The sequence below is a fragment of the Hyla sarda genome, chromosome 6 (genome assembly GCF_029499605.1).
Source record: "Hyla sarda isolate aHylSar1 chromosome 6, aHylSar1.hap1, whole genome shotgun sequence".
NCBI lineage: Eukaryota > Metazoa > Chordata > Amphibia > Anura > Hylidae > Hyla > Hyla sarda.
Genome location: NC_079194.1, coordinates 281,347,423 through 281,366,001, shown reverse-complemented (window position 1 = coordinate 281,366,001; position 18,579 = coordinate 281,347,423). Strand labels below are relative to the sequence as shown.

The following is an 18,579-nucleotide window of genomic DNA, read 5'->3' as shown; positions in this document are numbered from 1 at the left end:
GTGCGTTACGTGACCTATCAACCAGGCCTTAGAAATCCTGCCTTGTTTTCCAATTCCTCTTGCATGGTGCTTAATGCTATCCTATAAAGAAGATGAGGACATTTCTTTCTTTTGGATGTTTAGCCAGCATCCATATTTTTGACTTTGCTCGGACTGTCTTAGGGCTGTGGGATGGTCAATATTGATGTCAGATAGGATTGAACATCTGCTTTTTGGTATGAAAAGCTTAAAATTTAGTGGGAAAAAAGGCACTGCTGAGATTTGAACTCAGGATCTCCTGTTTACTAGACAGGCGCTTTAACCAACTAAGCCACAGCACCACATGAAGTCCAGCAGAAAAGCCAGAAAATGGGAATTTCTTACGCAATGATTCAAATTTCTACTAAATGTTGTGCATTGATGGAGTGGTTGCAGCTTGCATTTTTTCACCAACTTGGAGTTACGGTCCCCTCAGCCAGTGCCTGATCTGTGACCTTCAATAAAAATGCAGCAAAAAACTTTTTGACCCTGTTCTCAGAATCTATCATCTGGAGGTAGGGACTTATGTAGACGAGGTGGCCGATCGGTTAAGGCGATGGACTGCTAATCCATTGTGCTCTGCATGCATGGGTTCAAATCCCATCTTCGTCGGTTTCTTCTACTTTTTACCACTTTGCAGCTTGCCTAGTAGATTCTTTGCAACTTACCTTGTAGATTCTTTATTGTCAGCATATGCAGTGGATGCTCCCACCATGGCAGTTTTCTATTTTTGATTCAGAAACGTGCCTCATGTGACCTATCAACCTGGCATTAGTAATCCTGCATTGTTTTTCCATTTCTCTTGCATGGTGCTTAATACTATCCAATAAAGAAGATGAGGACATTTCCTTCTTTTGGGCATTCAGCCAGCATACATATTTTTGACTTTGCTCGGACATTCTTAGGACTGTGGGATAGACAAGTTTGAAGTCACATATGATTGAACGTCTACTTCTTGGTATGAAAAGCTCAAAATTGCAAAGAAAGAAAGGCACTGCTGAGATTCGAACTCAGGATCTCCTGTTTACAAGACAGGCGCTTTAACCAACTAAGCCACAGCGCCATGACAACCCTTGCCTTAAAGTCAGAAAATGGGAATTGCTATGCAATGATTAAAATGTATACAAAATGCTGTATATTGACGGAGCAGTTGCAGCTTGCATTTTTTGAGTTACGGTCCATTCAGCCAGTGCTTAATATGTGACCTTCAATGAAAATGCAGCCAAAGACTTGTTGATCATGTTGTCAGAATGTCTCACCTGGAGTGGTTGCCTTTTAAAGACGAGGTGGCCGAGGGGTTAAGTCGATGGACGGCTAATCCATTGTGCTCTGCATGCCTTTTCCAACTTGGTATCTTGCTTTGAAGATTTTTTATTGTCTTTGCAGGCATGGGAGTTTTCTATTTCCAATCCAGAAGGGTGCGTTACGTGACCTATCAACCAGGCCTTAGAAATCCTGCCTTGTTTTCCAATTCCTCTTGCATGGTGCTTAATGCTATCCTATAAAGAAGATGAGGACATTTCTTTCTTTTGGATGTTTAGCCAGCATCCATATTTTTGACTTTGCTCGGACTGTCTTAGGGCTGTGGGATGGTCAATATTGATGTCAGATAGGATTGAACATCTGCTTTTTGGTATGAAAAGCTTAAAATTTAGTGGGAAAAAAGGCACTGCTGAGATTTGAACTCAGGATCTCCTGTTTACTAGACAGGCGCTTTAACCAACTAAGCCACAGCACCACATGAAGTCCAGCAGAAAAGCCAGAAAATGGGAATTTCTTACGCAATGATTCAAATTTCTACTAAATGTTGTGCATTGATGGAGTGGTTGCAGCTTGCATTTTTTCACCAACTTGGAGTTACGGTCCCCTCAGCCAGTGCCTGATCTGTGACCTTCAATAAAAATGCAGCAAAAAACTTTTTGACCCTGTTCTCAGAATCTATCATCTGGAGGTAGGGACTTATGTAGACGAGGTGGCCGATCGGTTAAGGCGATGGACTGCTAATCCATTGTGCTCTGCATGCATGGGTTCAAATCCCATCTTCGTCGGTTTCTTCTACTTTTTACCACTTTGCAGCTTGCCTAGTAGATTCTTTGCAACTTACCTTGTAGATTCTTTATTGTCAGCATATGCAGTGGATGCTCCCACCATGGCAGTTTTCTATTTTTGATTCAGAAACGTGCCTCATGTGACCTATCAACCTGGCATTAGTAATCCTGCATTGTTTTTCCATTTCTCTTGCATGGTGCTTAATACTATCCAATAAAGAAGATGAGGACATTTCCTTCTTTTGGGCATTCAGCCAGCATACATATTTTTGACTTTGCTCGGACATTCTTAGGACTGTGGGATAGACAAGTTTGAAGTCACATATGATTGAACGTCTACTTCTTGGTATGAAAAGCTCAAAATTGCAAAGAAAGAAAGGCACTGCTAAAATTCGAACTCAGGATCTCCTGTTTACAAGACCAACTAAGCCACAGCGCCATGACAACCAATGCCAAAAAGCCAAAAAGTCAGAAAGTCAGAAAATGGGAATTGCTATGCAATGATTAAAATGTCTACAAAATGCTGTATATTGACGGAGCAGTTGCAGCTTGCATTTTTTTAGTTACGGTCCATTCAGCCAGTGCTTAATATGTGACCTTCAATGAAAATGCAGCCAAAGACTTGTTGATCATGTTGTCAGAATGTCTCACCTGGAGTGGTTGCCTTTTAAAGACGAGGTGGCCGAGGGGTTAAGTCGATGGACGGCTAATCCATTGTGCTCTGCATGCCTTTTCCAACTTGGTATCTTGCTTTGTAGATTTTTTATTGTCTTTGCAGGCATGGGAGTTTTCTATTTCCAATCCAGAAGGGTGCGTTACGTGACCTATCAACCAGGCCTTAGAAATCCTGCCTTGTTTTCCAATTCCTCTTGCATGGTGCTTAATGCTATCCTATAAAGAAGATGAGGACATTTCTTTCTTTTGGGCGTTTAGCCAGCATCCATATTTTTGACTTTGCTCGGACTGTCTTAGGGCTGTGGGATGGACAATATTGATTTCAGATAGGATTGAACGTCTGCTTTTTGGTATGAAAAGCTTAAAATTTAGGGGAAAAAAAAGGCACTGCTGAGATTTGAACTCAGGATCTCCTGTTTACTAGACAGGCGCTTTAACCACCTAAGCCACAGCGCCAAGTGAAGTACAGCAGAAAAGCCAGAAAATGGGAATTTCTTACGCAATTATTCAAATTTCTACTAAATGTTGTGCATTGATGGAGTGTTGTGCATTGATGGAGTGTGCATTTTTCACCAACTTGGAGTTACGGTCCCCTCAGCCAGTGCCTGATCTGTGACCTTCAATAAAAATGCAGCAAAAAACTTTTTGACCCTGTTCTCAGAATCTATCACCTGGAGGTAGGGACTTATGTAGACGAGGTGGCCGAGTGGTTAAGGCGATGGACTGCTAATCCATTGTGCTCTGCATGCATGGGTTCAAATCCCATCCTCGTCGGATCCTTCTACCTTTTACCACTTTGCAGATTGCCTAGTAGATTCTTTGCAACTTGCCTTGTAGATTCTTTATTGTCAGCATATGCAGTGGATGCTCCCACCATGGCAGTTTTCTATTTTTGATTCAGAAACGTGCCTCATGTGACCTATCAACCTGGCATTAGTAATCCTGCATTGTTTTTCCATTTCTCTTGCATGGTGCTTAATACTATTCAATAAAGAAGATGAGGACATTTCCTTCTTTTGGGCATTCAGCCAGCATACATATTTTTGACTTTGCTCGGACATTCTTAGGACTGTGGGATAGACAAGTTTGAAGTCACATATGATTGAACGTCTACTTCTTGGTATGAAAAGCTCAAAATTGCAAAGAAAGAAAGGCACTGCTGAGATTCAAACTCAGGATCTCCTGTTTACAAGACAGGCGCTTTAACCAACTAAGCCACAGCGCCATGACAACCAATGCCAAAAAGTCAGAAAGTCAGAAAGTCAGAAAATGGGAATTGCTATGCAATGATTAAAATGTCTACAAAATGCTGTATATTGACGGAGCAGTTGCAGCTTGCATTTTTTGAGTTACGGTCCATTCAGCCAGTGCTCAATATGTGACCTTCAATGAAAATGCAGCCAAAGACTTGTTGATCATGTTGTCAGAATGTCTCACCTGGAGAGGTTGCCTTTTAAAGACGAGGTGGCCGAGGGGTTAAGTCGATGGACGGCTAATCCATTGTGCTCTGCATGTCTTTTCCAACTTGGTATCTTGCTTTGTAGATTTTTTATTGTCTTTGCAGGCATGGGAGTTTTCTATTTCCAATCCAGAAGGGTGCGTTACGTGACCTATCAACCAGGCCTTAGAAATCCTGCCTTGTTTTCCAATTCCTCTTGCATGGTGCTTAATGCTATCCTATAAAGAAGATGAGGACATTTCTTTCTTTTGGGCGTTTAGCCAGCATCCATATTTTTGACTTTGCTCGGACTGTCTTAGGGCTGTGGGATGGACAATATTGATGTCAGATAGGATTGAACATCTGCTTTTTGGTATGAAAAGCTTAAAATTTAGGGGGAAAAAAGGCACTGCTGAGATTTGAACTCAGGATCTCCTGTTTACTAGACAGGCGCTTTAACCACCTAAGCCACAGCGCCAAGTGAAGTCCAGCAGAAAAGCCAGAAAATGGGAATTTCTTACGCAATGATTCAAATTTCTACTAAATGTTGTGCATTGATGGAGTGGTTGCAGCTTGCATTTTTTCACCAACTTGGAGTTACGGTCCCCTCAGCTAGTGCCTGATCTGTGACCTTCAATAAAAATGCAGCAAAAAACTTTTTGACCCTGTTCTCAGAATCTATCACCTGGAGGTAGGGACTTATGTAGACGAGGTGGCCGAGTGGTTAAGGCGATGGACTGCTAATCCATTGTGCTCTGCATGCATGGGTTCAAATCCCATCCTTGTCGGTTTCTTCTACCTTTTACCACTTTGCAGCTTGCCTAGTAGATTCTTTGCAACTTGCCTTGTAGATACTTTATTGTCAGCATATGCAGTGGATGCTGCCACCATGGCAGTTTTCTATTTTTGATTCAGAAACGTGCCTCATGTGACCTATCAACCTGGCATTAGTAATCCTGCATTGTTTTTCCATTTCTCTTGCATGGTGCTTAATACTATCCAATAAAGAAGATGAGGACATTTCCTTCTTTTGGGCATTCAGCCAGCATACATATTTTTGACTTTGCTCGGACATTCTTAGGACTGTGGGATAGACAAGTTTGAAGTCACATATGATTGAACGTCTACTTCTTGGTATGAAAAGCTCAAAATTGCAAAGAAAGAAAGGCACTGCTGAGATTCGAACTCAGGATCTCCTGTTTACAAGACCAACTAAGCCACAGCGCCATGACAACCAATGCCAAAAAGCCAAAAAGTCAGAAAGTCAGAAAGTCAGAAAATGGGAATTGCTATGCAATGATTAAAATGTCTACAAAATGCTGTATATTGACGGAGCAGTTGCAGCTTGCATTTTTTGAGTTACGGTCCATTCAGCCAGTGCTTAATATGTGACCTTCAATGAAAATGCAGCCAAAGACTTGTTGATCATGTTGTCAGAATGTCTCACCTGGAGTGGTTGCCTTTTAAAGACGAGGTGGCCGAGGGGTTAAGTCGATGGACGGCTAATCCATTGTGCTCTGCATGCCTTTTCCAACTTGGTATCTTGCTTTGTAGATTTTTTATTGTCTTTGCAGGCATGGGAGTTTTCTATTTCCAATCTAGAAGGGTGCGTTACGTGACCTATCAACCAGGCCTTAGAAATCCTGCCTTGTTTTCCAATTCCTCTTGCATGGTGCTTAATGCTATCCTATAAAGAAGATGAGGACATTTCTTTCTTTTGGGCGTTTAGCCAGCATCCATATTTTTGACTTTGCTCGGACTGTCTTAGGGCTGTGGGATGGACAATATTGATGTCAGATAGGATTGAACATCTGCTTTTTGGTATGAAAAGCTTAAAATTTTGGTGAAAAAAGGCACTGCTGAGATTTGAACTAAGAATCTCCTGTTTACTAGACAGGCGCTTTAACCACCTAAGCCACCGCGCCAAGTGAAGTTCAGCAGAAAAGCCAGAAAATGGGAATTTCCTACGCAATGATTCAAATTTCTACTAAATGTTGTGCATTGATGGAGTGGTTGCAGCTTGCATTTTTTCACCAACTTGGAGTTACGGTCCCCTCAGCTAGTGCCTGATCTGTGACCTTCAATAAAAATGCAGCAAAAAACTTTTTGACCCTGTTCTCAGAATCTATCACCTGGAGGAAGGGACTTATGTAGACGAGGTGGCCGAGTGGTTAAGGTGATGGACTGCTAATCCATTGTGCTCTGCATGCTTGGGTTCAAATCCCATCCTTGTCGGTTCCTTCTACCTTTTACCACTTTGCAGATTGCCTAGTAGATTCTTTGCAACTTGCCTTGTAGATTCTTTATTGTCAGCATATGCAGTGGATGCTGCCACCATGGCAGTTTTCTATTTTTGATTCAGAAACGTGCCTCATGTGACCTATCAACCTGGCATTAGTAATCCTGCATTGTTTTTCCATTTCTCTTGCATGGTGCTTAATACTATCCAATAAAGAAGATGAGGACATTTCCTTCTTTTGGGCATTCAGCCAGCATACATATTTTTGACTTTGCTCGGACATTCTTAGGACTGTGGGATAGACAAGTTTGAAGTCACATATGATTGAACGTCTACTTCTTGGTATGAAAAGCTCAAAATTGCAAAGAAAGAAAGGCACTGCTGAGATTCGAACTCAGGATCTCCTGTTTACAAGACAGGCGCTTTAACCAACTAAGCCACAGCGCCATGACAGCCCTTGCCTTAAAGTCAGAAAATGGGAAATGCTATGCAATGATTAAAATGTATACAAAATGCTGTATATTGACGGAGCAGTTGCAGCTTGCATTTTTTGAGTTACGGTCCATTCAGCCAGTGCTTAATATGTGACCTTCAATGAAAATGCAGCCAAAGACTTATTGATCATGTTGTCAGAATGTCTCACCTGGAGTGGTTGCCTTTTAAAGACGAGGTGGCCGAGGGGTTAAGTCGATGGACGGCTAATCCATTGTGCTCTGCATGCCTTTTCCAACTTGGTATCTTGCTTTGAAGATTTTTTATTGTCTTTGCAGGCATGGGAGTTTTCTATTTCCAATCCAGAAGGGTGCGTTACGTGACCTATCAACCAGGCCTTAGAAATCCTGCCTTGTTTTCCAATTCCTCTTGCATGGTGCTTAATGCTATCCTATAAAGAAGATGAGGACATTTCTTTCTTTTGGATGTTTAGCCAGCATCCATATTTTTGACTTTGCTCGGACTGTCTTAGGGCTGTGGGATGGTCAATATTGATGTCAGATAGGATTGAACATCTGCTTTTTGGTATGAAAAGCTTAAAATTTAGTGGGAAAAAAGGCACTGCTGAGATTTGAACTCAGGATCTCCTGTTTACTAGACAGGCGCTTTAACCAACTAAGCCATAGCACCACATAAAGTCCAGCAGAAAAGCCAGAAAATGGGAATTTCTTACGCAATGATTCAAATTTCTACTAAATATTGTGCATTGATGGAGTGGTTGCAGCTTGCATTTTTTCACCAACTTGGAGTTACGGTCCCCTCAGCCAGTGCCTGATCTGTGACCTTCAATAAAAATGCAGCAAAAAACTTTTTGACCCTGTTCTCAGAATCTATCATCTGGAGGTAGGGACTTATGTAGACGAGGTGGCCGAGTGGTTAAGGCGATGGACTGCTAATCCATTGTGCTCTGCATGCATGGGTTCAAATCCCATCTTCGTCGGTTTCTTCTACTTTTTACCACTTTGCAGCTTGCCTAGTAGATTCTTTGCAACTTGCCTTGTAGATTCTTTATTGTCAGCATATGCAGTGGATGCTCCCACCATGGCAGTTTTCTATTTTTGATTCAGAAACGTGCCTCATGTGACCTATCAACCTGGCATTAGTAATCCTGCATTGTTTTTCCATTTCTCTTGCATGGTGCTTAATACTATTCAATAAAGAAGATGAGGACATTTCCTTCTTTTGGGCATTCAGCCAGCATACATATTTTTGACTTTGCTCGGACATTCTTAGGACTGTGGGATAGACAAGTTTGAAGTCACATATGATTGAACGTCTACTTCTTGGTATGAAAAGCTCAAAATTGCAAAGAAAGAAAGGCACTGCTGAGATTCAAACTCAGGATCTCCTGTTTACAAGACAGGCGCTTTAACCAACTAAGCCACAGCGCCATGACAACCAATGCCAAAAAGTCAGAAAGTCAGAAAGTCAGAAAATGGGAATTGCTATGCAATGATTAAAATGTCTACAAAATGCTGTATATTGACGGAGCAGTTGCAGCTTGCATTTTTTGAGTTACGGTCCATTCAGCCAGTGCTCAATATGTGACCTTCAATGAAAATGCAGCCAAAGACTTGTTGATCATGTTGTCAGAATGTCTCACCTGGAGAGGTTGCCTTTTAAAGACGAGGTGGCCGAGGGGTTAAGTCGATGGACGGCTAATCCATTGTGCTCTGCATGTCTTTTCCAACTTGGTATCTTGCTTTGTAGATTTTTTATTGTCTTTGCAGGCATGGGAGTTTTCTATTTCCAATCCAGAAGGGTGCGTTACGTGACCTATCAACCAGGCCTTAGAAATCCTGCCTTGTTTTCCAATTCCTCTTGCATGGTGCTTAATGCTATCCTATAAAGAAGATGAGGACATTTCTTTCTTTTGGGCGTTTAGCCAGCATCCATATTTTTGACTTTGCTCGGACTGTCTTAGGGCTGTGGGATGGACAATATTGATGTCAGATAGGATTGAACATCTGCTTTTTGGTATGAAAAGCTTAAAATTTAGGGGGAAAAAAGGCACTGCTGAGATTTGAACTCAGGATCTCCTGTTTACTAGACAGGCGCTTTAACCACCTAAGCCACAGCGCCAAGTGAAGTCCAGCAGAAAAGCCAGAAAATGGGAATTTCTTACGCAATGATTCAAATTTCTACTAAATGTTGTGCATTGATGGAGTGGTTGCAGCTTGCATTTTTTCACCAACTTGGAGTTACGGTCCCCTCAGCTAGTGCCTGATCTGTGACCTTCAATAAAAATGCAGCAAAAAACTTTTTGACCCTGTTCTCAGAATCTATCACCTGGAGGTAGGGACTTATGTAGACGAGGTGGCCGAGTGGTTAAGGCGATGGACTGCTAATCCATTGTGCTCTGCATGCATGGGTTCAAATCCCATCCTTGTTGGTTTCTTCTACCTTTTACCACTTTGCAGCTTGCCTAGTAGATTCTTTGCAACTTGCCTTGTAGATACTTTATTGTCAGCATATGCAGTGGATGCTGCCACCATGGCAGTTTTCTATTTTTGATTCAGAAACGTGCCTCATGTGACCTATCAACCTGGCATTAGTAATCCTGCATTGTTTTTCCATTTCTCTTGCATGGTGCTTAATACTATCCAATAAAGAAGATGAGGACATTTCCTTCTTTTGGGCATTCAGCCAGCATACATATTTTTGACTTTGCTCGGACATTCTTAGGACTGTGGGATAGACAAGTTTGAAGTCACATATGATTGAACGTCTACTTCTTGGTATGAAAAGCTCAAAATTGCAAAGAAAGAAAGGCACTGCTGAGATTCGAACTCAGGATCTCCTGTTTACAAGACCAACTAAGCCACAGCGCCATGACAACCAATGCCAAAAAGCCAAAAAGTCAGAAAGTCAGAAAGTCAGAAAATGGGAATTGCTATGCAATGATTAAAATGTCTACAAAATGCTGTATATTGACGGAGCAGTTGCAGCTTGCATTTTTTTAGTTACGGTCCATTCAGCCAGTGCTTAATATGTGACCTTCAATGAAAATGCAGCCAAAGACTTGTTGATCATGTTGTCAGAATGTCTCACCTGGAGTGGTTGCCTTTTAAAGACGAGGTGGCCGAGGGGTTAAGTCGATGGACGGCTAATCCATTGTGCTCTGCATGCCTTTTCCAACTTGGTATCTTGCTTTGTAGATTTTTTATTGTCTTTGCAGGCATGGGAGTTTTCTATTTCCAATCTAGAAGGGTGCGTTACGTGACCTATCAACCAGGCCTTAGAAATCCTGCCTTGTTTTCCAATTCCTCTTGCATGGTGCTTAATGCTATCCTATAAAGAAGATGAGGACATTTCTTTCTTTTGGGCGTTTAGCCAGCATCCATATTTTTGACTTTGCTCGGACTGTCTTAGGGCTGTGGGATGGACAATATTGATGTCAGATAGGATTGAACATCTGCTTTTTGGTATGAAAAGCTTAAAATTTTGGTGAAAAAAGGCACTGCTGAGATTTGAACTAAGAATCTCCTGTTTACTAGACAGGCGCTTTAACCACCTAAGCCACCGCGCCAAGTGAAGTTCAGCAGAAAAGCCAGAAAATGGGAATTTCCTACGCAATGATTCAAATTTCTACTAAATGTTGTGCATTGATGGAGTGGTTGCAGCTTGCATTTTTTCACCAACTTGGAGTTACGGTCCCCTCAGCTAGTGCCTGATCTGTGACCTTCAATAAAAATGCAGCAAAAAACTTTTTGACCCTGTTCTCAGAATCTATCACCTGGAGGAAGGGACTTATGTAGACGAGGTGGCCGAGTGGTTAAGGTGATGGACTGCTAATCCATTGTGCTCTGCATGCTTGGGTTCAAATCCCATCCTTGTCGGTTCCTTCTACCTTTTACCACTTTGCAGATTGCCTAGTAGATTCTTTGCAACTTGCCTTGTAGATTCTTTATTGTCAGCATATGCAGTGGATGCTGCCACCATGGCAGTTTTCTATTTTTGATTCAGAAACGTGCCTCATGTGACCTATCAACCTGGCATTAGTAATCCTGCATTGTTTTTCCATTTCTCTTGCATGGTGCTTAATACTATCCAATAAAGAAGATGAGGACATTTCCTTCTTTTGGGCATTCAGCCAGCATACATATTTTTGACTTTGCTCGGACATTCTTAGGACTGTGGGATAGACAAGTTTGAAGTCACATATGATTGAACGTCTACTTCTTGGTATGAAAAGCTCAAAATTGCAAAGAAAGAAAGGCACTGCTGAGATTCGAACTCAGGATCTCCTGTTTACAAGACAGGCGCTTTAACCAACTAAGCCACAGCGCCATGACAGTCCTTGCCTTAAAGTCAGAAAATGGGAAATGCTATGCAATGATTAAAATGTATACAAAATGCTGTATATTGACGGAGCAGTTGCAGCTTGCATTTTTTGAGTTACGGTCCATTCAGCCAGTGCTTAATATGTGACCTTCAATGAAAATGCAGCCAAAGACTTATTGATCATGTTGTCAGAATGTCTCACCTGGAGTGGTTGCCTTTTAAAGACGAGGTGGCCGAGGGGTTAAGTCGATGGACGGCTAATCCATTGTGCTCTGCATGCCTTTTCCAACTTGGTATCTTGCTTTGAAGATTTTTTATTGTCTTTGCAGGCATGGGAGTTTTCTATTTCCAATCCAGAAGGGTGCGTTACGTGACCTATCAACCAGGCCTTAGAAATCCTGCCTTGTTTTCCAATTCCTCTTGCATGGTGCTTAATGCTATCCTATAAAGAAGATGAGGACATTTCTTTCTTTTGGATGTTTAGCCAGCATCCATATTTTTGACTTTGCTCGGACTGTCTTAGGGCTGTGGGATGGTCAATATTGATGTCAGATAGGATTGAACATCTGCTTTTTGGTATGAAAAGCTTAAAATTTAGTGGGAAAAAAGGCACTGCTGAGATTTGAACTCAGGATCTCCTGTTTACTAGACAGGCGCTTTAACCAACTAAGCCATAGCACCACATGAAGTCCAGCAGAAAAGCCAGAAAATGGGAATTTCTTACGCAATGATTCAAATTTCTACTAAATGTTGTGCATTGATGGAGTGGTTGCAGCTTGCATTTTTTCACCAACTTGGAGTTACGGTCCCCTCAGCCAGTGCCTGATCTGTGACCTTCAATAAAAATGCAGCAAAAAACTTTTTGACCCTGTTCTCAGAATCTATCATCTGGAGGTAGGGACTTATGTAGACGAGGTGGCCGAGTGGTTAAGGCGATGGACTGCTAATCCATTGTGCTCTGCATGCATGGGTTCAAATCCCATCTTCGTCGGTTTCTTCTACTTTTTACCACTTTGCAGCTTGCCTAGTAGATTCTTTGCAACTTGCCTTGTAGATTCTTTAATGTCAGCATATGCAGTGGATGCTCCCACCATGGCAGTTTTCTATTTTTGATTCAGAAACGTGCCTCATGTGACCTATCAACCTGGCATTAGTAATCCTGCATTGTTTTTCCATTTCTCTTGCATGGTGCTTAATACTATCCAATAAAGAAGATGAGGACATTTCCTTCTTTTGGGCATTCAGCCAGCATACATATTTTTGACTTTTCTCGGACATTCTTAGGACTGTGGAATAGACAAGTTTGAAGTCACATATGATTGAACGTCTACTTCTTGGTATGAAAAGCTCAAAATTGCAAAGAAAGAAAGGCACTGCTGAGATTCGAACTCAGGATCTCCTGTTTACAAGACCAACTAAGCCACAGCGCCATGACAACCAATGCCAAAAAGCCAAAAAGTCAGAAAGTCAGAAAATGGGAATTGCTATGCAATGATTAAAATGTCTACAAAATGCTGTATATTGACGGAGCAGTTGCAGCTTGCATTTTTTGAGTTACGGTCCATTCAGCCAGTGCTTAATATGTGACCTTCAATGAAAATGCAGCCAAAGACTTGTTGATCATGTTGTCAGAATGTCTCACCTGGAGTGGTTGCCTTTTAAAGACGAGGTGGCCGAGGGGTTAAGTCGATGGACGGCTAATCCATTGTGCTCTGCATGCCTTTTCCAACTTGGTATCTTGCTTTGTAGATTTTTTATTGTCTTTGCAGGCATGGGAGTTTTCTATTTCCAATCCAGAAGGGTGCGTTACGTGACCTATCAACCAGGCCTTAGAAATCCTGCCTTGTTTTCCAATTCCTCTTGCATGGTGCTTAATGCTATCCTATAAAGAAGATGAGGACATTTCTTTCTTTTGGGCGTTTAGCCAGCATCCATATTTTTGACTTTGCTCGGACTGTCTTAGGGCTGTGGGATGGACAATATTGATTTCAGATAGGATTGAACGTCTGCTTTTTGGTATGAAAAGCTTAAAATTTAGGGGAAAAAAAGGCACTGCTGAGATTTGAACTCAGGATCTCCTGTTTACTAGACAGGCGCTTTAACCAACTAAGCCACAGCACCACATGAAGTCCAGCAGAAAAGCCAGAAAATGGGAATTTCTTACGCAATGATTCAAATTTCTACTAAATGTTGTGCATTGATGGAGTGGTTGCAGCTTGCATTTTTTCACCAACTTGGAGTTACGGTCCCCTCAGCCAGTGCCTGATCTGTGACCTTCAATAAAAATGCAGCAAAAAACTTTTTGACCCTGTTCTCAGAATCTATCACCTGGAGGTAGGGACTTATGTAGACGAGGTGGCCGAGTGGTTAAGGTGATGGACTGCTAATCCATTGTGCTCTGCATGCATGGGTTCAAATCCCATCCTCGTCGGCTTCTTCTACTTTTTACCACTTTGCAGCTTGCCTAGTAGATTCTTTGCAACTTGCCTTGTAGATTCTTTATTGTCAGCATATGCAGTGGATGCTCCCACCATGGCAGTTTTCTATTTTTGATTCAGAAACGTGCCTCATGTGACCTATCAACCTGGCATTAGTAATCCTTCATTGTTTTTCTATTTCTCTTGCATGGTGCTTAATACTATCCAATAAAGAAGATGAGGACATTTCCTTCTTTTGGGCATTCAGCCAGCATACATATTTTTGACTTAGCTCGGACATTCTTAGGACTGTGGGATAGACAAGTTTGAAGTCACATATGATTGAACATCTACTTCTTGGTATGAAAAGCTCAAAATTGCAAAGAAAGAAAGGCACTGCTGAGATTCGAACTCAGGATTTCCTGTTTACAAGACAGGCGCTTTAACCAACTAAGCCACAGCGCCATGACAACCAATACCAAAAAGTCAGAAAGTCAGAAAATGGGAATTGCTATGCAATGATTAAAATGTCTACAAAATGCTGTATATTGACGGAGCAGTTGCAGCTTGCATTTTTTTAGTTACGGTCCATTCAGCCAGTGCTTAATATGTGACCTTCAATGAAAATGCAGCCAAAGACTTGTTGATCATGTTGTCAGAATGTCTCACCTGGAGTGGTTGCCTTTTAAAGACGAGGTGGCCGAGGGGTTAAGTCGATGGACGGCTAATCCATTGTGCTCTGCATGCCTTTTCCAACTTGGTATCTTGCTTTGTAGATTTTTTATTGTCTTTGCAGGCATGGGAGTTTTCTATTTCCAATCCAGAAGGGTGCGTTACGTGACCTATCAACCAGGCCTTAGAAATCCTGCCTTGTTTTCCAATTCCTCTTGCATGGTACTTAATGCTATCCTATAAAGAAGATGAGGACATTTCTTTCTTTTGGGCGTTTAGCCAGCATCCATATTTTTGACTTTGCTCGGACTGTCTTAGGGCTGTGGGATGGACAATATTGATGTCAGATAGGATTGAACATCTGCTTTTTGGTATGAAAAGCTTAAAATTTAGGGGAAAAAAGGCACTGCTGAGATTTGAACTCAGAATCTCCTGTTTACTAGACAGGCGCTTTAACCACCTAAGCCACAGCGCCAAGTGAAGTCCAGCAGAAAAGCCAGAAAATGGGAATTTCTTACGCAATGATTCAAATTTCTACTAAATGTTGTGCATTGATGGAGTGGTTGCAGCTTGCATTTTTTCACCAACTTGGAGTTACGGTCCCCTCAGCTAGTGCCTGATCTGTGACCTTCAATAAAAATGCAGCAAAAAACTTTTTGACCCTGTTCTCAGAATCTATCACCTGGAGGTAGGGACTTATGTAGACGGGGTGGCCGAGTGGTTAAGGTGATGGACTGCTAATCCATTGTGCTCTGCATGCATGGGTTCAAATCCCATCCTCGTCGGTTCCTTCTACCTTTTACCACTTTGCAGATTGCCTAGTAGATTCTTTGCAACTTGCCTTGTAGATTCTTTATTGTCAGCATATGCAGTGGATGCTGCCACCATGGCAGTTTTCTATTTTTGATTCAGAAACGTGCCTCATGTGACCTATCAACCTGGCATTAGTAATCCTGCATTGTTTTTCCATTTCTCTTGCATGGTGCTTAATACTATCCAATAAAGAAGATGAGGACATTTCCTTCTTTTGGGCATTCAGCCAGCATACATATTTTTGACTTTGCTCGGACATTCTTAGGACTGTGGGATAGACAAGTTTGAAGTCACATATGATTGAACGTCTACTTCTTGGTATGAAAAGCTCAAAATTGCAAAGAAAGAAAGGCACTGCTGAGATTCGAACTCAGGATCTCCTGTTTACAAGACAGGCGCTTTAACCAACTAAGCCACAGCGCCATGACAACCCTTGCCTTAAAGTCAGAAAATGGGAATTGCTATGCAATGATTAAAATGTCTACAAAATGCTGTATATTGACGGAGCAGTTGCAGCTTGCATTTTTTGAGTTACGGTCCATTCAGCCAGTGCTTAATATGTGACCTTCAATGAAAATGCAGCCAAAGACTTGTTGATCATGTTGTCAGAATGTCTCACCTGGAGTGGTTGCCTTTTAAAGACGAGGTGGCCGAGGGGTTAAGTCGATGGACGGCTAATCCATTGTGCTCTGCATGCCTTTTCCAACTTGTTATCTTGCTTTGAAGATTTTTTATTGTCTTTGCAGGCATGGGAGTTTTCTATTTCCAATCCAGAAGGGTGCGTTACGTGACCTATCAACCAGGCCTTAGAAATCCTGCCTTGTTTTCCAATTCCTCTTGCATGGTGCTTAATGCTATCCTATAAAGAAGATGAGGACATTTCTTTCTTTTGGACGTTTAGCCAGCATCCATATTTTTGACTTTGCTCGGACTGTCTTAGGGCTGTGGGATGGTCAATATTGATGTCAGATAGGATTGAACATCTGCTTTTTGGTATGAAAAGCTTAAAATTTAGGGGGAAAAAAGGCACTGCTGAGATTTGAACTCAGGATCTCCTGTTTACTAGACAGGCGCTTTAACCAACTAAGCCACAGCACCACATGAAGTCCAGCAGAAATGCCAGAAAATGGGAATTTCTTACGCAATGATTCAAATTTCTACTAAATGTTGTGCATTGATGGAGTGGTTGCAGCTTGCATTTTTTCACCAACTTGGAGTTACGGTCCCCTCAGCCAGTGCCTGATCTGTGACCTTCAATAAAAATGCAGCAAAAAACTTTTTGACCCTGTTCTCAGAATCTATCACCTGGAGGTAGGGACTTATGTAGACGAGGTGGCCGAGTGGTTAAGGCGATGGACTGCTAATCCATTGTGCTCTGCATGCATGGGTTCAAATCCCATCCTCGTCGGTTTCTTCTACTTTTTACCACTTTGCAGCTTGCCTAGTAGATTCTTTGCAACTTGCCTTGTAGATTCTTTATTGTCAGCATATGCAGTGGATGCTCCCACCATGGCAGTTTTCTATTTTTGATTCAGAAACGTGCCTCATGTGACCTATCAACCTGGCATTAGTAATCCTGCATTGTTTTTCCATTTCTCTTGCATGGTGCTTAATACTATCCAATAAAGAAGATGAGGACATTTCCTTCTTTTGGGCATTCAGCCAGCATACATATTTTTGACTTTGCTCGAACATTCTTAGGACTGTGGGATAGACATGTTTGAAGTCACATATGATTGAATGTCTACTTCTTGGTATGAAAAGCTCAAAATTGCAAAGAAAGAAAGGCACTGCTGAGATTCGAACTCAGGATCTCCTGTTTACAAGACAGGCGCTTTAACCAACTAAGCCACAGCGCCATGACAACCAATGCCAAAAAGTCAAAAAATCAGAAAGTCAGAAAATGGGAATTGCTATGCAATGATTAAAATGTCTACAAAATGCTGTATATTGACGGAGCAGTTGCAGCTTGCATTTTTTGAGTTACGGTCCATTCAGCCAGTGCTTAATATGTGACCTTCAATGAAAATGCAGCCAAAGACTTGTTGATCATGTTGTCAGAATGTCTCACCTGGAGTGGTTGCCTTTTAAAGACGAGGTGGCCGAGGGGTTAAGTCGATGGACGGCTAATCCATTGTGCTCTGCATGCCTTTTCCAACTTGGTATCTTGCTTTGTAGATTTTTTATTGTCTTTGCAGGCATGGGAGTTTTCTATTTCCAATCTAGAAGGGTGCGTTACGTGACCTATCAACCAGGCCTTAGAAATCAAGCCTTGTTTTCCAATTCCTCTTGCATGGTGCTTAATGCTATCCTATAAAGAAGATGAGGACATTTCTTTCTTTTGGGCGTTTAGCCAGCATCCATATTTTTGACTTTGCTCGGACTGTCTTAGGGCTGTGGGATGGACAATATTGATGTCAGATAGGATTGAACATCTGCTTTTTGGTATGAAAAGCTTAAAATTTAGGGGAAAAAAGGCACTGCTGAGATTTGAACTCAGAATCTCCTGTTTACTAGACAGGCGCTTTAACCACCTAAGCCACAGCACCAAGTGAAGTCCAGCAGAAAAGCCAGAAAATGGGAATTTCTTACGCAATGATTCAAATTTCTACTAAATGTTGTGCATTGATGGAGTGGTTGCAGCTTGCATTTTTTCACCAACTTGGAGTTACGGTCCCCTCAGCTAGTGCCTGATCTTTGACCTTCAATAAAAATGCAGCAAAAAACTTTTTGACCCTGTTCTCAGAATCTATCACCTGGAGGTAGGGACTTATGTAGACGAGGTGGCCGAGTGGTTAAGGTGATGGACTGCTAATCCATTGTGCTCTGCATGCTTGGGTTCAAATCCCATCCTTGTCGGTTCCTTCTACCTTTTACCACTTTGCAGATTGCCTAGTAGATTCTTTGCAACTTGCCTTGTAGATTCTTTATTGTCAGCATATGCAGTGGATGCTGCCACCATGGCAGTTTTCTATTTTTGATTCAGAAACGTGCCTCATGTGACCTATCAACCTGGCATTAGTAATCCTGCATTGTTTTTCCATTTTTCTTGCATGGTGCTTAATACTATCCAATAAAGAAGATGAGGACATTTCCTTCTTTTGGGCATTCAGCCAGCATACATATTTTTGACTTTGCTCGGACATTCTTAGGACTGTGGGATAGACAAGTTTGAAGTCACATATGATTGAACGTCTACTTCTTGGTATGAAAAGCTCAAAATTGCAAAGAAAGAAAGGCACTGCTGAGATTCGAACTCAGGATCTCCTGTTTACAAGACAGGCGCTTTAACCAACTAAGCCACAGCGCCATGACAACCCTTGCCTTAAAGTCAGAAAATGGGAATTGTTATGCAATGATTAAAATGTCTACAAAATGCTGTATATTGACGGAGCAGTTGAAGCTTGCATTTTTTGAGTTACGGTCCATTCAGCCAGTGCTTAATATGTGACCTTCAATGAAAATGCAGCCAAAGACTTGTTG

At 41.7% G+C, this 18,579-nt stretch overlaps 33 non-coding genes across 33 annotated transcripts; 13 read left to right on the top strand and 20 right to left on the bottom strand.

The window, feature by feature from the left end:
* Positions 1-246: 246 nt before the first annotated feature.
* Positions 247-320, bottom strand: TRNAT-AGU (transfer RNA threonine (anticodon AGU)). Its single transcript has one exon. It is a non-coding gene; the product is annotated as a tRNA-Thr (tRNA).
* Positions 321-548: 228 nt separating this feature from the next.
* TRNAS-GCU (transfer RNA serine (anticodon GCU)) lies at positions 549-630 on the top strand. The gene has a single exon. It is a non-coding gene; the product is annotated as a tRNA-Ser (tRNA).
* A 377-nt stretch (positions 631-1,007) lies between these two features.
* On the bottom strand, positions 1,008-1,081 carry TRNAT-UGU (transfer RNA threonine (anticodon UGU)). The gene has a single exon. It is a non-coding gene; the product is annotated as a tRNA-Thr (tRNA).
* Positions 1,082-1,682: 601 nt separating this feature from the next.
* On the bottom strand, positions 1,683-1,756 carry TRNAT-AGU (transfer RNA threonine (anticodon AGU)). The gene has a single exon. It is a non-coding gene; the product is annotated as a tRNA-Thr (tRNA).
* A 228-nt stretch (positions 1,757-1,984) lies between these two features.
* TRNAS-GCU (transfer RNA serine (anticodon GCU)) lies at positions 1,985-2,066 on the top strand. Its single transcript has one exon. It is a non-coding gene; the product is annotated as a tRNA-Ser (tRNA).
* A 1,057-nt stretch (positions 2,067-3,123) lies between these two features.
* On the bottom strand, positions 3,124-3,197 carry TRNAT-AGU (transfer RNA threonine (anticodon AGU)). The gene has a single exon. It is a non-coding gene; the product is annotated as a tRNA-Thr (tRNA).
* Positions 3,198-3,433: 236 nt separating this feature from the next.
* TRNAS-GCU (transfer RNA serine (anticodon GCU)) lies at positions 3,434-3,515 on the top strand. Its single transcript has one exon. It is a non-coding gene; the product is annotated as a tRNA-Ser (tRNA).
* A 377-nt stretch (positions 3,516-3,892) lies between these two features.
* Positions 3,893-3,966, bottom strand: TRNAT-UGU (transfer RNA threonine (anticodon UGU)). The gene has a single exon. It is a non-coding gene; the product is annotated as a tRNA-Thr (tRNA).
* A 617-nt stretch (positions 3,967-4,583) lies between these two features.
* TRNAT-AGU (transfer RNA threonine (anticodon AGU)) lies at positions 4,584-4,657 on the bottom strand. Its single transcript has one exon. It is a non-coding gene; the product is annotated as a tRNA-Thr (tRNA).
* Positions 4,658-4,885: 228 nt separating this feature from the next.
* Positions 4,886-4,967, top strand: TRNAS-GCU (transfer RNA serine (anticodon GCU)). The gene has a single exon. It is a non-coding gene; the product is annotated as a tRNA-Ser (tRNA).
* A 1,365-nt stretch (positions 4,968-6,332) lies between these two features.
* Positions 6,333-6,414, top strand: TRNAS-GCU (transfer RNA serine (anticodon GCU)). Its single transcript has one exon. It is a non-coding gene; the product is annotated as a tRNA-Ser (tRNA).
* A 377-nt stretch (positions 6,415-6,791) lies between these two features.
* Positions 6,792-6,865, bottom strand: TRNAT-UGU (transfer RNA threonine (anticodon UGU)). Its single transcript has one exon. It is a non-coding gene; the product is annotated as a tRNA-Thr (tRNA).
* A 601-nt stretch (positions 6,866-7,466) lies between these two features.
* On the bottom strand, positions 7,467-7,540 carry TRNAT-AGU (transfer RNA threonine (anticodon AGU)). Its single transcript has one exon. It is a non-coding gene; the product is annotated as a tRNA-Thr (tRNA).
* Positions 7,541-7,768: 228 nt separating this feature from the next.
* On the top strand, positions 7,769-7,850 carry TRNAS-GCU (transfer RNA serine (anticodon GCU)). Its single transcript has one exon. It is a non-coding gene; the product is annotated as a tRNA-Ser (tRNA).
* Positions 7,851-8,227: 377 nt separating this feature from the next.
* Positions 8,228-8,301, bottom strand: TRNAT-UGU (transfer RNA threonine (anticodon UGU)). Its single transcript has one exon. It is a non-coding gene; the product is annotated as a tRNA-Thr (tRNA).
* A 617-nt stretch (positions 8,302-8,918) lies between these two features.
* On the bottom strand, positions 8,919-8,992 carry TRNAT-AGU (transfer RNA threonine (anticodon AGU)). The gene has a single exon. It is a non-coding gene; the product is annotated as a tRNA-Thr (tRNA).
* Positions 8,993-9,220: 228 nt separating this feature from the next.
* TRNAS-GCU (transfer RNA serine (anticodon GCU)) lies at positions 9,221-9,302 on the top strand. The gene has a single exon. It is a non-coding gene; the product is annotated as a tRNA-Ser (tRNA).
* A 1,365-nt stretch (positions 9,303-10,667) lies between these two features.
* TRNAS-GCU (transfer RNA serine (anticodon GCU)) lies at positions 10,668-10,749 on the top strand. Its single transcript has one exon. It is a non-coding gene; the product is annotated as a tRNA-Ser (tRNA).
* Positions 10,750-11,126: 377 nt separating this feature from the next.
* TRNAT-UGU (transfer RNA threonine (anticodon UGU)) lies at positions 11,127-11,200 on the bottom strand. The gene has a single exon. It is a non-coding gene; the product is annotated as a tRNA-Thr (tRNA).
* Positions 11,201-11,801: 601 nt separating this feature from the next.
* On the bottom strand, positions 11,802-11,875 carry TRNAT-AGU (transfer RNA threonine (anticodon AGU)). The gene has a single exon. It is a non-coding gene; the product is annotated as a tRNA-Thr (tRNA).
* A 228-nt stretch (positions 11,876-12,103) lies between these two features.
* Positions 12,104-12,185, top strand: TRNAS-GCU (transfer RNA serine (anticodon GCU)). Its single transcript has one exon. It is a non-coding gene; the product is annotated as a tRNA-Ser (tRNA).
* A 1,056-nt stretch (positions 12,186-13,241) lies between these two features.
* Positions 13,242-13,315, bottom strand: TRNAT-AGU (transfer RNA threonine (anticodon AGU)). The gene has a single exon. It is a non-coding gene; the product is annotated as a tRNA-Thr (tRNA).
* A 228-nt stretch (positions 13,316-13,543) lies between these two features.
* On the top strand, positions 13,544-13,625 carry TRNAS-GCU (transfer RNA serine (anticodon GCU)). Its single transcript has one exon. It is a non-coding gene; the product is annotated as a tRNA-Ser (tRNA).
* Positions 13,626-14,002: 377 nt separating this feature from the next.
* Positions 14,003-14,076, bottom strand: TRNAT-UGU (transfer RNA threonine (anticodon UGU)). The gene has a single exon. It is a non-coding gene; the product is annotated as a tRNA-Thr (tRNA).
* Positions 14,077-14,684: 608 nt separating this feature from the next.
* TRNAT-AGU (transfer RNA threonine (anticodon AGU)) lies at positions 14,685-14,758 on the bottom strand. Its single transcript has one exon. It is a non-coding gene; the product is annotated as a tRNA-Thr (tRNA).
* A 228-nt stretch (positions 14,759-14,986) lies between these two features.
* Positions 14,987-15,068, top strand: TRNAS-GCU (transfer RNA serine (anticodon GCU)). Its single transcript has one exon. It is a non-coding gene; the product is annotated as a tRNA-Ser (tRNA).
* A 377-nt stretch (positions 15,069-15,445) lies between these two features.
* TRNAT-UGU (transfer RNA threonine (anticodon UGU)) lies at positions 15,446-15,519 on the bottom strand. The gene has a single exon. It is a non-coding gene; the product is annotated as a tRNA-Thr (tRNA).
* Positions 15,520-16,120: 601 nt separating this feature from the next.
* On the bottom strand, positions 16,121-16,194 carry TRNAT-AGU (transfer RNA threonine (anticodon AGU)). The gene has a single exon. It is a non-coding gene; the product is annotated as a tRNA-Thr (tRNA).
* A 228-nt stretch (positions 16,195-16,422) lies between these two features.
* TRNAS-GCU (transfer RNA serine (anticodon GCU)) lies at positions 16,423-16,504 on the top strand. The gene has a single exon. It is a non-coding gene; the product is annotated as a tRNA-Ser (tRNA).
* Positions 16,505-16,881: 377 nt separating this feature from the next.
* On the bottom strand, positions 16,882-16,955 carry TRNAT-UGU (transfer RNA threonine (anticodon UGU)). The gene has a single exon. It is a non-coding gene; the product is annotated as a tRNA-Thr (tRNA).
* A 616-nt stretch (positions 16,956-17,571) lies between these two features.
* On the bottom strand, positions 17,572-17,645 carry TRNAT-AGU (transfer RNA threonine (anticodon AGU)). The gene has a single exon. It is a non-coding gene; the product is annotated as a tRNA-Thr (tRNA).
* A 228-nt stretch (positions 17,646-17,873) lies between these two features.
* On the top strand, positions 17,874-17,955 carry TRNAS-GCU (transfer RNA serine (anticodon GCU)). The gene has a single exon. It is a non-coding gene; the product is annotated as a tRNA-Ser (tRNA).
* A 377-nt stretch (positions 17,956-18,332) lies between these two features.
* On the bottom strand, positions 18,333-18,406 carry TRNAT-UGU (transfer RNA threonine (anticodon UGU)). The gene has a single exon. It is a non-coding gene; the product is annotated as a tRNA-Thr (tRNA).
* Between the last annotated feature and the right edge of the window lie 173 nt (positions 18,407-18,579).